Below are 15,410 nucleotides of genomic sequence, written 5' to 3'. Positions count from 1 at the left end.
TCCTCCGCCTGTACACTCTTATGCTTGGGAACTGGCTGAAGATTAAGATTACCTTTAGTTGTCACACGGGCATTGAAACATGGAGTGAAATGCCTCATTTGCGTCAAATCAGATCAGCAAGGATGTACTGGGGGCAAGTGTCGCCATGTTTCCATCTCAAACATAGCACGCCAAGGATGTAGTCACCCGAGATGTACGTCTTTGGACTGTGGGAGGACACCAGAGCACACGGAGGGAACCCACGTGGCCACAGGGTTCTGTAACTGAGAGTATGGGCAGAACAGTACATGAACGTCTCTGTAACTCTGTACGAGTGCTGGAATCAAGCTCCAATCTTACAACTGGCGATGTAGAGCATCGCACTGGCCACTAGCTAGAGTGTGCACTAATGTGCCCATAGCCCCGGTGAACACAAACCTGACGTGGTCACCTCTGCGAACGCCGACTCCCTCCAACGATCACTCCCGTAAATACTGATCCACTCCTGGCCACCAACAATGCTGACTTAACGGCGTGATTCCACACTAAGCATCACCAAATCCAGGCCACTGTAATATTGATTCCCACTTGGACAGATCCATGGTCAGGGAAGGTTTAGGGAGATATACACCAAATGTAGGCAGATGGGGATTTACTCAAGTTGGCTAGTAGTTGGCATGAATGTTGGGCTGAAGAGCCTGTCTGCATGCTGAATAACTCCAGGAAAATGACTCCATTCCACAGTTGCAATAAGGGTCTCGGCCCAAATTGTCAACGGTTTATTCCCGTCCATAGATGTTGCCTGACCTGTTACGTTCCTCCGGCATTTTGAGTGTGCTACTTAGAAAATATTGTCACATCCACACTTCTGCAGCCAATATTGACATAGAGCTGTGGCCCACCTGTAAGCTTTGACTGACATCTGGGACCTGTCTGTAAACACGGACACATCTGTTACTCCATTGTATACACTGACAAATATCAGGCACTAAATAATTTCACCTTTTGGGGCCCACTGTAAGTACTGGCATGCATACACTCCCAGATGTGGCTAAATATTGACTTGTATCTGGAACCCATCTCAAAATCTTGGAATGCGTCTGGGAGCTATCTGCAAACACAGGCACACATCTGGGTATCACCTGTAAATACAATCACACATCTGGGAGACACCAATAAATTCAATCACACATCTGGTGTCACCTGTAAATACAATCACACATCTGGGAGACACCAATAAATACAATCACACATCTGGTGTCACCTGTAAATACAATCACACATCTGGGAGACACCAATAAATTCAATCACACATCTGGGTGTCACCTGTAAATACAATCACACATCTGGGAGACACCAATAAATACAATCACACATCTGGGTGTCACCTGTAAATACAATCACACATCTGGGAGACACCAATAAATTCAATCACACATCTGGTGTCACCTGTAAATACAATCACACATCTGGGAGACACCAATAAATTCAATCACACATCTGGGTGTCACCTGTAAATACAATCACACATCTGGGAGACACCAATAAATACAATCACACATCTGGGTGTCACCTGTAAATACAATCACACATCTGGGAGACATCTGTAAACACTTGCCCATGAAGGAGCCATGTAAGATAACATTAGCAAATATAGACACAGTTGGGAATCCCCCTCCTTCCCTTCCCTCCCCCTCCCTCCCTCTCCTCCCTCTCTCTCCCTCCCTCCCTCTCTTCCCCTCTCTCCCCAATTCTCTCCCTCTCTTCCTCTCTCCCCTTTCCCTGTCCTCTCTCCCGCTCCCTCTCCCCATTCTCCCCTCTCACCCCCTCTCGCTCCTCTTCTTTCCCCTCTGTCCCCTACCCACCCTCACACTGAGGTTCAGCAACCTGGGACACCAGGAGGGAGCTCAGTTTACATCTGCTTGCAAAGTGATTTTCTCCACAGCGCTGGATTCCCTCGGAACTGCACTGGAGGCGTCCACCCAACGATACGTGCCAGCTCGTCCAAGAGCTATACAGCACTGGGGCAGGCACTTCGGTCATGCCAACTACTAGCCTACCTGACCAACTCTCCTTCGGTCCATATCCACTTTCCTAACCATGTCAGATTCAGATGTATTATCACAGGGCTTCGAAACATCCAAATAACCAATTTACCTCTTTTTCTTCACCTAAGCCCTCTAATCGCACAGAAGAGAAACTCTGCAGATGCTGGAAATCTGAGCAGCACACACAAAGTGCTGGAGGAACTCAGCAGGCCAGGCAGCGTCCATGGGAGAAAGTACAGTCGACATTTTAGGCTGAGACCTGCTGAAGGTCTTCGGAATGAAAGGTCGACTTTTTTCCACCGACGCTGCCCGGCCTGCTGAGTTCCTCCAGCGTTTTGCGCGTGATCCTCCAGAAATGGGCGTGGAGAAGATGCTTCCTAGAGTGGGGGAGTTTAATACCAGAGGGCACAGCCTCAGAATAGACGGACAGACATGAGGAGGAATTTCTTTAGGAGAATCTCTGCAATTCACTGCCACGGGTAGCTGTGGAGGCCACGTCACTAGGTATATTTAAGGCAGAGCTTCGTGATTCGTAAAGGCATGAAAAGTTACAAGGAGAAGGCAGGTGCCTGGGGTTGAGAGGGGTAATAAATCAGCCATGATGGAATGGTGGAGCAGACATGATGGGCTGAATGGCCTAACTCTGCTCCTGTACCTTGTGGTCTTATCAACTGCCCCAGATTCCATCGCTCATTCACAAGCTGGGCGCTAAGTCCAGCGGGCAATTAACCTCGCAACCGGCATACCTTTGGGCTGTTCTTCACTCAACTTCACTCACCCCATCACTGAACTGTTCCCCCAACCTGTGGACTCACTATCAAGGGCTCTTCATCTCATGTTCTTCATATTTATTGCTTGTTTATTTATTATTATTATTTCCTTTCTTCCTTCATATCTGCACAGCTTGTTGTCTTTGGCACGTTGGTCGATGGCCCACCCGGTTGGGCGCAGTGTTTCATTGACTCTTTAAGTTCCTCGGATTTTCCCCGCAAGAAAACGGATCTCAGCGTGGCAAATGGTGACGTGCACGCACTACGATAATAAAGTCACTTTTCGAACTTTGAAATTTGTGGGAGGAAAGCGGAGCACCCAAGGGAAGGGCAGGCAGTCACATGGAGAATGTGCAGACTCCACGATGGCAGAGTCAGAGGCTTCCCCACTGACGTGATCGCGCGCACCAAGGCAGAGATCAAAGTTCAAAGTCAACAGGTTCCATGGCTTTCTTTGTCTCATGTCTTTGTCTCATGTCTGTGGGAAGTCTCAGGGTTGTGTACCTTGATAATAAATGTACTTTGAGTCTTTGCAACTTATGATCAATGTACATTTATCACCGTATGTTACCCTAGGTTCATTTTCTTGCAGGCATTTACAGTAGAACAAAGAAAACTGTAGAATCAATGAGAATCTATGTCTTATGGAAATAGAGAGAGAGATGGAGAGGTGTAGACCTATTTTCAGCAAGCAATGGGATAATTTGTTCCTCGCACCGTTTTTAAAAATAGACTGTGCTGCATTGCAAATACTGACTGCTCCATTCAGCTAAATCACAAAGGCCTGAGCTGGAAAGAAAAAGGCTTAAGGTTTCTGTACATAAGAACGCCAAGGGAAATCAGACTCATTTGGCCAAATACAATGCAGAAACAGTCACTGCACTCGAATGAGCTAAGCCTGGTTTGAGTTTCGTCAGAGCACAAGATTGAGAGGCAGCTGAGCTGATATTTAAGAAAGAGAGAGAGAGAGAGAGAAAAGAAACAGAACAGTTAAAAGCAATTAAAGTCTCCTTGCTTCAGTGAACTTCAGGGAAAACAGCTCAGATTGTGTTTGAGCGGGCACAGGAGTGCAGAATGACTCCTGACTCTTGGCTGCGGGAGATACTTTAATCCCCCCTACGGGAGGAGATGGCAGAGAAAGGAAAACGTAAATCCGGGCGAAGGTGTAGAGATAGAGGAAGGGTGAAGGGAGTGAGTTCCGACAGATAATTTCAAGGGCTTTCCGGCCGGTGGAGTGCTTTGCTTGAGATGTGGTCAGAATTGTAACGCCGGGATTTTCCCTCCCCGTTATGGTGGGGGTCGAGAAAAGATGTCTCATTCAGAGTAATACTCTGGGCGGGGCCATGGCATTTGGTTTTGGCTTCGTGGACCTCTTTCAGAGCTGCATTGGAGCGCCAGACTGCACCTTACATTCAATCCTCTAAGGGACAGCTGACGTCTACAGTGGCCTCAAATGGGGGCAAAGGTGGCAACAGGAATTGGGAAGGAAGGTGTGTGGCACGTAAGGTATGGGAAGGAGACTTAGCCTGTATTTTGGAGAAGCTGAGTTGGTTTATTGAGTCTGTTTTGCCATTCCAATGTGCCTGATTTATTCTCCCTCTCCCTCTCTCCAGCTCAAAAATTTACTCCTCACCTCTTTTCTAAAGGGACATCCTCGTATTTTGAGGCTGTGCCCTCTGGTCCAAGACCTTTCAGCTATTGGAAACATCCTCTCCACATCCACTCCATCTAGGCCTTTCAGTATTTGATAGCTTTCATCTCCCTTAATCTCGTCCCCTCCCCTCCAGGATCAAAGTCCAGGCAGCTGTTTCTCCCCACTTCTAAACTCCAGTGAATACAAACGCTCCTCAGACACCTACTCTCTCATTCACGGGATCATTCTCGTGAACCTCCTCTGGGCCTTCTCCATTCAGAGAAGTGGCGCGCAAAATATCCCACCGAACTCTGTCAGGGAATGGGGATGGTGTAGTTGTTAAATGGCTGCTAAAAGTGAGTTCAAATCCTACTAGTCATAACATCATACAGAGAAACAGCACAGAAGCATTTCCTTTGACTGTGCCACACTCTGTTCTGAATACAGAGGCGCCCCTCTGTTCGGTATCAGTTTGTGGCACCCCCTCTACTCCATATCACAGTGTGGCACCCCCTTTGTTCTGTATCAGTGTGTGGCACCCCCTCTACTCCATATCACAGTGTGGCACCCCAACTCTGTTCCGTATCAGTGTGTGGCACCCCCTCTACTCCATATCACAGTGTGGCACCCCAACTCTGTTCCGTATCAGTGTGTGGCACCCCCTCTACTCCATATCACAGTGTGGCACCCCAACTCTGTTCCGTATCAGTGTGTGGCACCCCCTCTACTCCATATCACAGTGTGGCACCCCAACTCTGTTCCGTATCAGTGTGTGGCACCCCCTCTACTCCATATCACAGTGTGGCACCCCTTTGTTTTGTATCAGTGTATGTCATCACCCCACCCTCGTTCTGTATTACAGTGTAGCACCCCCTCTGTAGTGTATCACAGTGTAACACCCCCTGTGTTCCGTATCAATGTGTGGCACCCCCTCTATTCCATATCACAGTGTGGCACCCCCTCTGTTCTGTGGTACAGAGTAGGACCCCCATGTTTTGAACAGAGTGTGTTCTGAATACAGAGGCACCCCCTCTGTCCTGTAACAAGGTGTGGCACCCGCTCTATTCCATATCACTGTGCGGCACCCCCTCTGTTCTGTATCAATATGTATCACCCCCTCTGTTCCTAATTACAGTGTAGCACTGCTTCTGTTCTGTATTATAGTGTGGCACCCCTCTGTTCTGTGTCACAGTATGGCACCCCCTCTGTTCTGTATCAATATGTATCACCCCCTCTGTTCCTAATTACAGTGTAGCACCCCTCTGTTCTGTATCAATATGTATCACCCCCTCTGTTCCTAATTACAGTGTAGCACCCCTCTGTTCTGTGTCACAGTATGGCACCCCCTCTGTTCCTAATTACAGTGTAGCACCCCTCTGTTCTGTATCAATATGTATCACCCCCTCTGTTCCTAATTACAGTGTAGCACCCCTCTGTTCTGTATCAATATGTATCACCCCCTCTGTTCCTAATTACAGTGTAGCACCCCTCTGTTCTGTGTCACAGTATGGCACCCCCTCTGTTCCTAATTACAGTGTAGCACCCCTCTGTTCTGTATCAATATGTATCACCCCCTCTGTTCCTAATTACAGTGTAGCACCCCTCTGTTCTGTGTCACAGTATGGCACCCCCTCTGTTCCTAACTACAGTGTAGCACTGCTTCTGTTCTGTATTATAGTGTGGCACCCCCTCTGTTCTGTGTCACAGTATGGCACCCCCTCTGTTCTGTATCAATATGTATCACCCCCTCTGTTCCTAATTACAGTGTAGCACCCCTCTGTTCTGTATTATAGTGTGGCACCCCTCTGTTCTGTGTCACAGTATGGCACCCCCTCTGTTCTGTATCAATATGTATCACCCCCTCTGTTCCTAATTACAGTGTAGCACTGCTTCTGTTCTGTATTATAGTGTGGCACCCCTCTGTTCTGTGTCACAGTATGGCACCCCCTCTGTTCTGTATCAATATGTATCACCCCCTCTGTTCCTAATTACAGTGTAGCACCCCTCTGTTCTGTATCAATATGTATCACCCCCTCTGTTCCTAATTACAGTGTAGCACCCCTCTGTTCTGTGTCACAGTATGGCACCCCCTCTGTTCCTAACTACAGTGTAGCACTGCTTCTGTTCTGTATTATAGTGTGGCACCCCCTCTGTTCTGTGTCACAGTATGGCACCCCCTCTGTTCTGTATCAATATGTATCACCCCCTCTGTTCCTAATTACAGTGTAGCACCCCTCTGTTCTGTATCAATATGTATCACCCCCTCTGTTCCTAATTACAGTGTAGCACCCCTCTGTTCTGTGTCACAGTATGGCACCCCCTCTGTTCCTAACTACAGTGTAGCACTGCTTCTGTTCTGTATTATAGTGTGGCATCCCCTCTGTTTTGTATCACAGTGTAGCATCCCCTCTATTCCGTATCACAGTGTAGCACACCGTCTTTTCTGTATTATAGTGAGGCACCCCCCCTGTTTTGAACAGAGTGTGTGGCACCCACTCTGTTCTGAATACAGGTGCACACTCTGTTGTGTATCACAGTGTAGCACCCCCACCCTCTGTTCTGTATCAGTGTGTGTCATAAACCTTCCGTTCTCTATTACAGTGTAGCACCTCCTCTCTTTTACAACACAGTGTAACCACCCCCTCTGTTCTGTATCAGTGTGTGGCACCCCCTCTATTTGGTATCACAATGTAGTTTCCCCACTGTTCTGCATCACAGTGTGGCACCCCTTCTGTGTTGTGGCACAGAGTAGGACCTCCCATTTAGCATTACCCCTCTGTTCTGGATCACACAGACAGACAGACATACTTTATTGATCCCGAGGGAAATTGGGTTTCATTACAGCTGCAGCAACCTAGAATAGTGAAGAAATATAGCAATATAAAACCATAAATAATTAAATAATGATAAGTTAACCACGCCAAGTGGAAATAAGTCCACTATTGGCTCAGGGCGTCTGACACTCTGAGGGAGGAGTTGTAAAGTTCGATGGCCACAGGCAGGAATGACTTCCTATGATGCTCAGTGTTACATCTCGGTGGAATGAGTCTCTGGCTGAATGTACTCCTGTGCCTAACCAGTACATTATGGAGTGGATGGGAGACATTGTCCAAGATGGCATGCAACTTGGTCAGCATCAGTGTGTGGCACCCCCTCTGTTCTGTATTATAGTGTGGCACCCCTTCTGTTTTGTATCACAGTGGAGCACCCCTTATGTGTGTATCAGTGTGTGGCACCCCTTCTGTTTTGTATCACAGTGGAGCACCCCTTATGTGTGTATCAGTGTGTGGCACCCCTTCTGTTTTGTATCACAGTGGAGCACCCCTTATGTGTGTATCAGTGTGTGGCACCCCTTCTGTTTTGTATCACAGTGGAGCACCCCTTATGTGTGTATCAGTGTGTGGCACCCCTTCTGTTTTGTATCACAGTGGAGCACCCCTTATGTGTGTATCAGTGTGTGGCACCCCTTCTGTTTTGTATCACAGTGGAGCACCCCTTATGTGTGTATCAGTGTGTGGCACCCCTTCTGTTTTGTATCACAGTGGAGCACCCCTTATGTGTGTATCAGTGTGTGGCACCCCTTCTGTTTTGTATCACAGTGGAGCACCCCTTATGTGTGTATCAGTGTGTGGCACCCCTTCTGTTTTGTATCACAGTGGAGCACCCCTTATGTGTGTATCAGTGTGTGGCACCCCTTCTGTTTTGTATCACAGTGGAGCACCCCTTATGTGTGTATCAGTGTGTGGCATCCCATTCTGTTCGGTATCATCATGTGGCATCCCCCCCCATTCTGTATTACAGTGTGGCACACCCTCTGTTCTGTATTATAGAGTGGCACCCCTTCTGTTTCGTATCACAATGTGGCACTCCCTCTCTTCTGTGGCAAAGAGTAGTACCCACCTGTTCTGTATCACAGTGTCGACCCCCCCCCCATTCTGTATCACAGTGTCGACCCCCACCCCCATTCTGTATCACAGTGTCGACCCCCACCCCCATTCTGTATCACAGTGTCGACCCCCCCCCATTCTGTATCACAGTGTCGACCCCCCCCCCCCCATTCTGTATCACAGTGTCGACCCCCCCCCCATTCTGTATCACAGTGTCGACCCCCCCCATTCTGTATCACAGTGTCGACCCCCCCCCCCATTCTGTATCACAGTGTCGACCCCCCCCCCATTCTGTATCACAGTGTCGACCCCCCCCCCATTCTGTATCACAGTGTTGCATCCCCTCTGTCCTGTATTATATTTCAGTGCCTGCTCTGCTCTGTATTACAGTGTAGCATTCCCCTCTGCTTTGCATCACAGTGTGGCACCCCCTCTCTTCTGTATTATTGTGTAGCACCCCTCTGTTGTGTATCATGGTGGAGTTTCCTCTCTGTTCTGTGTCACAGTGTGGCACCCCCTCTCTTCTGTATCAGCGTGTGGCATCCCCCCCCTGCCGTTCTATGTCACAGTGTAGCACCCCCTCTGTTCAGATTTACAGTGTGTCACCCCCCCCCCCATTCTGTGGCACAGACTAGAATCCCATGTTCTGTATCAGTGTGTGGTACCCCCTCTGTTCAGATTCACAGTGTGTCGCCCCCCCCTGTTCTTTGGCACTGTGTAGCAATGCCCCGTTCTGTATCAGTGTGTTTGGCACCCCCTCTCTTCTGGGGCATACTGTGGCAACTCCTCTGTTCTGTATTACATTGCAGTGCCCGCTCTGCTCTGTATTACAGTGTAGCATTCCCCTCTTCTGTATCACAGTGTGGCACCCCCTGTTCTGTGGCACAGAGTAGGTTCCCTCTTTCAGCATTACAGTAAGACACCCGCTCTGTTCTGTGTACAGTGTAGCAGACCCTCTTTTCTGTATTATAGTGTGGCACCCCCTCGGTTTTGTATCACAGTGGAGCTCCCCCTCTGGTCTGTGGCACAGAGTAGGTCAACCCCTGTTCACCATTACAGTGTAGCAACCCCTCTGTTCTGTATTATCGTGCAGCAACCCCTCTGTTCTGTATTATCGTGTAGCACAACTCTGTTCTGTATCATCGTGTAGCACAACTCTGTTCTGTATCACAGTGTGGCATCCGCTCAGCTCTGTGTCACGGTGTAGCAGCCCCTCTGTTCTGAATCAGAGTGTGGCACCCCCTCTGTTCCGTGTCACTGTGTATTACACTCCGCGACACAGGACAGAGGGGGGTGCTACACTGCCAGAGGTGTTAACACTGTGACACAGAAATGAACACGTTCTGCACTGCCAGAGGTGAGACACTGTGACACAGAACTGAGGGGGTGCTGCCCTACCAGAGGTGCCTTGCAGTGTCACCCCCCCCATTGTTCTGTGTCACAGAGCAGCACCCTTTCAGTTCTCCGTCAGTGTCTCACCTCCGCAGTTCTGTGCTACAGTGTCACAGCTCTGGTGTGTTGTGTCCCCTCAGTTTTATGTCACAGTGTCCCACCTCTGTCAGTGTATCACCCCCTCAGTTTTATGTCACAGTGTCCCACCTCTGTCAGTGTATCACCCCCTCAGTTCTATGTCACAGTGTCCCACCTCTGTCAGTGTATCACCCCCTCAGTTTTATGTCACAGTGTCCCACCTCTGTCAGTGGATCACCCCCTCAGTTCTATGTCACAGTGTCCCACCTCTGTCAGTGTATCACCCCCTCAGTTTTATGTCACAGTGTCCCACCTCTGTCAGTGTATCACCCCCTCAGTTCTATGTCACAGTGTCCCACCTCTGTCAGTGGATCACCCCCTCAGTTCTATGTCACAGTGTCCCACCTCTGTCAGTGTATCACCCCCTCAGTTCTATGTCACAGTGTCCCACCTCTGTCAGTGTATCACCCCCTCAGTTCTATGTCACAGTGTCCCACCTCTGTCAGTGTATCACCCCCTCAGTTCTATGTCACAGTGTCCCACCTCTGTCAGTGTATCACCCCCTCAGTTCTATGTCACAGTGTCCCACCTCTGTCAGTGTATCACCCCCTCAGTTTTATGTCACAGTGTCCCACCTCTGTCAGTGTATCACCCCCTCAGTTCTATGTCACAGTGTCCCACTTCTGTCAGTGTATCACCCCCTCAGTTCTATGTCATAGTGTCCCACCTCTGTCAGTGGATCACCCCCTCAGTTCTATGTCATAGTGTCCCACCTCTGTCAGTGTATCACCCCCTCAGTTCTATGTCACAGTGTCCCACCTCTGTCAGTGTATCACCCCCTCAGTTCTATGTCACAGTGTCCCACCTCTGTCAGTGTATCACCCCCTCAGTTTTATGTCACAGTGTCCCACCTCTGTCAGTGTATCACCCCCTCAGTTCTATGTCACAGTGTCCCACCTCTGTCAGTGTATCACCCCCTCAGTTCTATGTCACAGTGTCCCACCTCTGTCAGTGTATCACCCCCTCAGTTCTATGTCACAGTGTCCCACCTCTGTCAGTGTATCACCCCCTCAGTTCTATGTCACAGTGTCCCACTTCTGTCAGTGTATCACCCCCTCAGTTCTATGTCACAGTGTCCCACCTCTGTCAGTGTATCACCCCCTCAGTTCTATGTCACAGTGTCCCACTTCTGTCAGTGTATCACCCCCTCAGTTCTATGTCACAGTGTCCCACCTCTGTCAGTGGATCACCCCCTCAGTTCTATGTCACAGTGTCCCACTTCTGTCAGTGTATCACCCCCTCAGTTCTATGTCACAGTGTCCCACCTCTGTCAGTGGATCACCCCCTCAGTTTTATGTCACAGTGTCCCACCTCTGTCAGTGTATCACCCCCTCAGTTCTATGTCACAGTGTCCCACCTCTGTCAGTGTATCACCCCCTCAGTTCTATGTCACAGTGTCCCACCTCTGTCAGTGTATCACCCCCTCAGTTCTATGTCACAGTGTCCCACCTCTGTCAGTGTATCACCCCCTCAGTTTTATGTCACAGTCCATCAGTGTAGAACCCTTTCAGTTCTGTGACATTGTGTAGAACCCCCCCCCCCACCCGCCCCCCCAGTTCTGTGTCACAGTGTAGCATTCCCTCTATTCTGCCCGGGAATGTCAGCCTGCACTTTTTCCACGTGGATGTCTGTGCACAGTTTTTGCACATTGTTTGTGTGGAGTTTCCCGTTGATGCTATTACATTTCCCCGCTGCACTGTGAATGCTTTAAGAAAATTGATTTCGAGGTAGTATCTGGTGACATATAGGTACTTGGATCATAAATTTACTTCAGTCCAATTAATAAAATAATCTTGCATTAAAGTAATGATTTACTTCACTAATACATTAATGTATAACTTTAATTACTTGAATCAAAGTAATGCATTACTCAGTAATGTATTCAGTATAATAGAATAATCCTGAATTAAAGTAATGTATTGTCCCAATCACAAAAGCCCACTGGGTCAGGGATCTGCCTCTGTTAATGCTCTGGCTAAGTGACTCTGGACACATAAAGGGCAGTGCAGTTATGTCCCGGTTCATATTAGTGCTTTGCACACCAGGGATTGAAAGCTAGATCCCACTGCAGCCTGTAGGCCGTTTGTACTTTCTCTCTGTGTCCACGTAGGTTTCCTCCCAGTGTCTGGCCTTCCTTCCACGTCCCAAAGGCGTGCGGTTCGGGTTAGCAAGCTGTGGGCGTGCTTTGTCAGCACCGGAAGCACGGTCACTCTTGCAGGCTGCTCCCAGCAGTCTACGGACGGCCTTGGCTATTGTCACTGTACGTTCCAGTGTGCATCTGTCGAATAAGGCCAGTTTTTAAAAACTGGCTTGCTGTTAGAGTACCAGTCTCAAGGCTCCAGCCATTGGGTTCAATCCTGACCCATGATGCTGCTGAAGGGATCGATTTCGTCCACCATATGCGTTTACCTGCAGTTGGAATTTGCTGTGGTGTGTGGGTCAGGGCATGGCACGAGACAAAAAAAATCAACATTCAACAACGAATGAAGAACTAATAAAAATTAATTGAGAGATTAAAGGACACATTTGCAATAAAATATGCATAAATACTGTACATAAATATCAGAATGTATTACAGTATTATAAAAAGTGGTTTAAATTGTTTACAGTGCAGTGACTGAGGTAATAGATAGAGGGGGTGGGGGTTAATGAGAATAGTTGATTAGATTAACTGCCTGGGGGAAAGAATTTAAGATGCCATGAAGCCCTCACATCGTTCCGTTATCCTGCCCTCGTAATACCCAGGTATTATACCCTCATATCACCCTGATGATCTGTGCTTCCCTCTTCAAGCATTGTGATCACCACAGTCCGCATTCTCCTCAGTGCCACCATTCACTGTAAAGATTAAGTTAGCATCGTTGTCACATCAAAACCTAAAATAACAGTGATGCGCATAACCTGCGTCAACGACCAACACAATCCAAGAATGGTCTGGGGGGGGGGGCAAGCTAGAATGCCCGCAGCTTACGAAGCCTGGCCTGCATGCCTTCGGAAGGCAGGAGGAAAACAATGTGGCCACGGTAAGAACGTGCAAATTCCTTACAGACAGCGGGCAGGAACTGAATGTCGATCTCTGGCGTTGTAAAGCACTGAGCTATGGTGCTGCCCTATCTTTACCACCCTATCTGTCTACTCAGCCACCTTTAAGCACTCTTAGTTCTGGTGTCCATCAAGGGCCCCTGTTCCTCAGTAGTCCTTTGCGGCCAAACATTCACTGTTTACATCTTGTCCTTATTTGACCTTTGAAAATGCATCATTTGGCACTTATCTTGATTAGATTTCATCTTCTAATGCTTCGCCCAGATTGAGATTGCAAATTGGGGGGGGGGGAGGGGGATGAATCAAGATCATAAACATAAGAGATTCTGCAGTTTCTGGAATCCCAGAGCAACGAGATAAAATGCTGGAGGAAGCCAGCAGGTCTATGGAGGGGAGTAAACAGCCGGCATTTCAAGTGATAGTGAATGATCAGCCATGATCTCAGAATGGCGGTGCAGACTCGAGGGGCCGAATGGTCTACTGCACCTATTGTCTATTGTCTATTGGAAGCCAGAATGCCAAGGTGCTGGGAGTGTGAGCTGGCAGATGATAGGTGAGACCAGGGGAGAGGGAAGGTGGGCGGATGGAGTGAGAAGCTGGGAGGTGATAGATCGAAGGGCTGAGGAAGATGTAATCTGATAGGAGAGGAGAGCGGACCATGGGAGAAAGGGAAGGCAGAGGGTCTCCACAGGGAGGTGATGGGCAGGTGCCTGTAAAAAAAAATCTACAAATCTCTTACGTGCTTCAGTAATGTTCGCATTAATCTTTCCTTTGAAAATTTGAGAACGGGCAAGATGGGGGCCAGAATGTGGGATAGAAGAAGGGAGAGTGAGGAGGGGGAAGAAATTCCCAGAACTAGAGAACTCGATGCAAATGCCATCAGGTTGGAGGCTACCCAAAACGGTTATGAGGTACTGCTCTGCCAGCTTGACGATGGCCTCATTGTGGCAGTAGAGAAGGCCACGGCCAGCACATCAGAATGGGAATGCAGAGGAGATTAAAACAGTGTCACAAATTCATGGAAGGAAACAGGCCCCTTGGCTACTGTCTACAGCAATCCCCACCTTCCCACCACACCTCCCGACTCTCTTCCTCCCATTTTACCACGCACCCTGTGGCCAGCTAACCCACCAAACCTCTGCTGCTAGAGTTGAAATGGATGGTCATTGGGATCCTCGGGCTTGGGAATGAATGCTTGGGAATGGCTGAGCTGTGATGGAATCCCTGCTAGAGTTAACAGGAGGCGAGCAGCTTTGTTATTTTAAAACAGGAATGGGGTGTATTTTCTTTTTATTTATTTATTTGTTTGTTCATTTATTTGGAGATACAGTTTGGATCAGGCCCTTCCGATTGAACAAGCCACGACGTATCTATTTAACACTCACAGAACAATACACATGACAAATTAATCCACATGTGGCATACTGGTTAATATGTTAATTTGTCACTCCTGCTTTCTTCATATTTGCACTAATGTGCTGGATGTTCCCCCCTGGGTGCCTGGTTTCCTGCCATATTCCAAAGAATGGTAACGATTAGTGAATTGTGGGCATGCTACATTGGCACGTCAGTGTGATTGTGAAGAAAGCACGACAGCACCTCTACTTCCTTAGGACTCCGCGAAGATTTGGCACGACATCTAAAACCTTGACAAACTTTTACCGAGGAGGAGTGGAGAGTATATTGACTGTCCCAGCCTGGTATGGAAACACCAATTCCTTTGAATGGAAAATCCCACAAAAGGTAGGATAAGATGGCCAGAGGCACAGATTGTATAGATAATCAGAAGCTTTATCCCAGGGCTGAAATGGCTAGCACGAGAGGGCAGGGTTTTAAGGTGCTTGGAAGTAGATACAGAGGAGATGCTTTTTCACAGAGAGTGGTGAGTGCATGGAATGGGCTGCCGGTAACGGTGGTGGAGGCGGATACAATAGGGTCTTTTAAGAGACTCCTGGACAGGTACATGGAGCTCAGAAAAATAGAGGGCTAAGGGTAACCCTAGGTGGTAGCTCAGGTAGGAACATGTTCGGCACAGTTTTGTGGGCCGAAGGGCCTGTATTGTGCCGTAGGTTTTCTATGTTTCTAAGTAGTGGAAACAGTCCATCATGGGTAAAACCCTCCCCACTATTGAGCACATTGACACAAGACATTCTTGTGTCAATCCCCACCGCCCAGGACATTGTCCCTTCTTGCTGCAGCCATCAGGAGGAAGGCACAGGAGCCTCAGCAACCACACCACCAGGTTGAGGAACAGTTAACGGGCTCGTGAACCAAAGGGGGTAACTTTACTTGTCCCAACGTTGAAATGTTCCCACAATCTAAGGACTCACTTTCAAGGATTCTTCATCTCAAGTTTTCGATATGTATTGTTTATTTATTATTATTATTATTTCTTTCTGTTTGTATTTGCACACTTTGTTGTCTTTTACACACTGGTTGAACATCCAAGTCGGTGCAGTCTTTCATTGATTCTATTATAGCTATTATTCTATCATGGATTTATTGATTATGCCCACAAAGA

General features: G+C 48.2%; 1 protein-coding gene across 3 annotated transcripts in view; it reads left to right on the top strand.

The window, feature by feature from the left end:
- Positions 1 to 15,410, top strand: part of syt3 (synaptotagmin III) — a 132,228-nt gene that overhangs the window by 24,320 nt on the left and 92,498 nt on the right. The window contains exon 2 of one of the 3 annotated variants that reach the window (XM_059953966.1): positions 14,414 to 14,632. The exons of 1 other annotated variant lie outside the window; for it this stretch is intronic. The gene's annotated coding sequence lies outside the window, so the exon portion shown is untranslated. Of the gene's footprint in view, positions 1 to 2,930; positions 3,237 to 14,413; positions 14,633 to 15,410 lie in introns of all 3 variants that reach the window. One more of the 3 variants, XM_059953967.1, reaches the window with a different exon arrangement.

The sequence above is a fragment of the Hypanus sabinus genome, chromosome 29 (assembly GCF_030144855.1).
Source record: "Hypanus sabinus isolate sHypSab1 chromosome 29, sHypSab1.hap1, whole genome shotgun sequence".
Classification (NCBI taxonomy): domain Eukaryota; kingdom Metazoa; phylum Chordata; class Chondrichthyes; order Myliobatiformes; family Dasyatidae; genus Hypanus; species Hypanus sabinus.
This window is presented reverse-complemented; position numbering and strand designations above follow the sequence as displayed.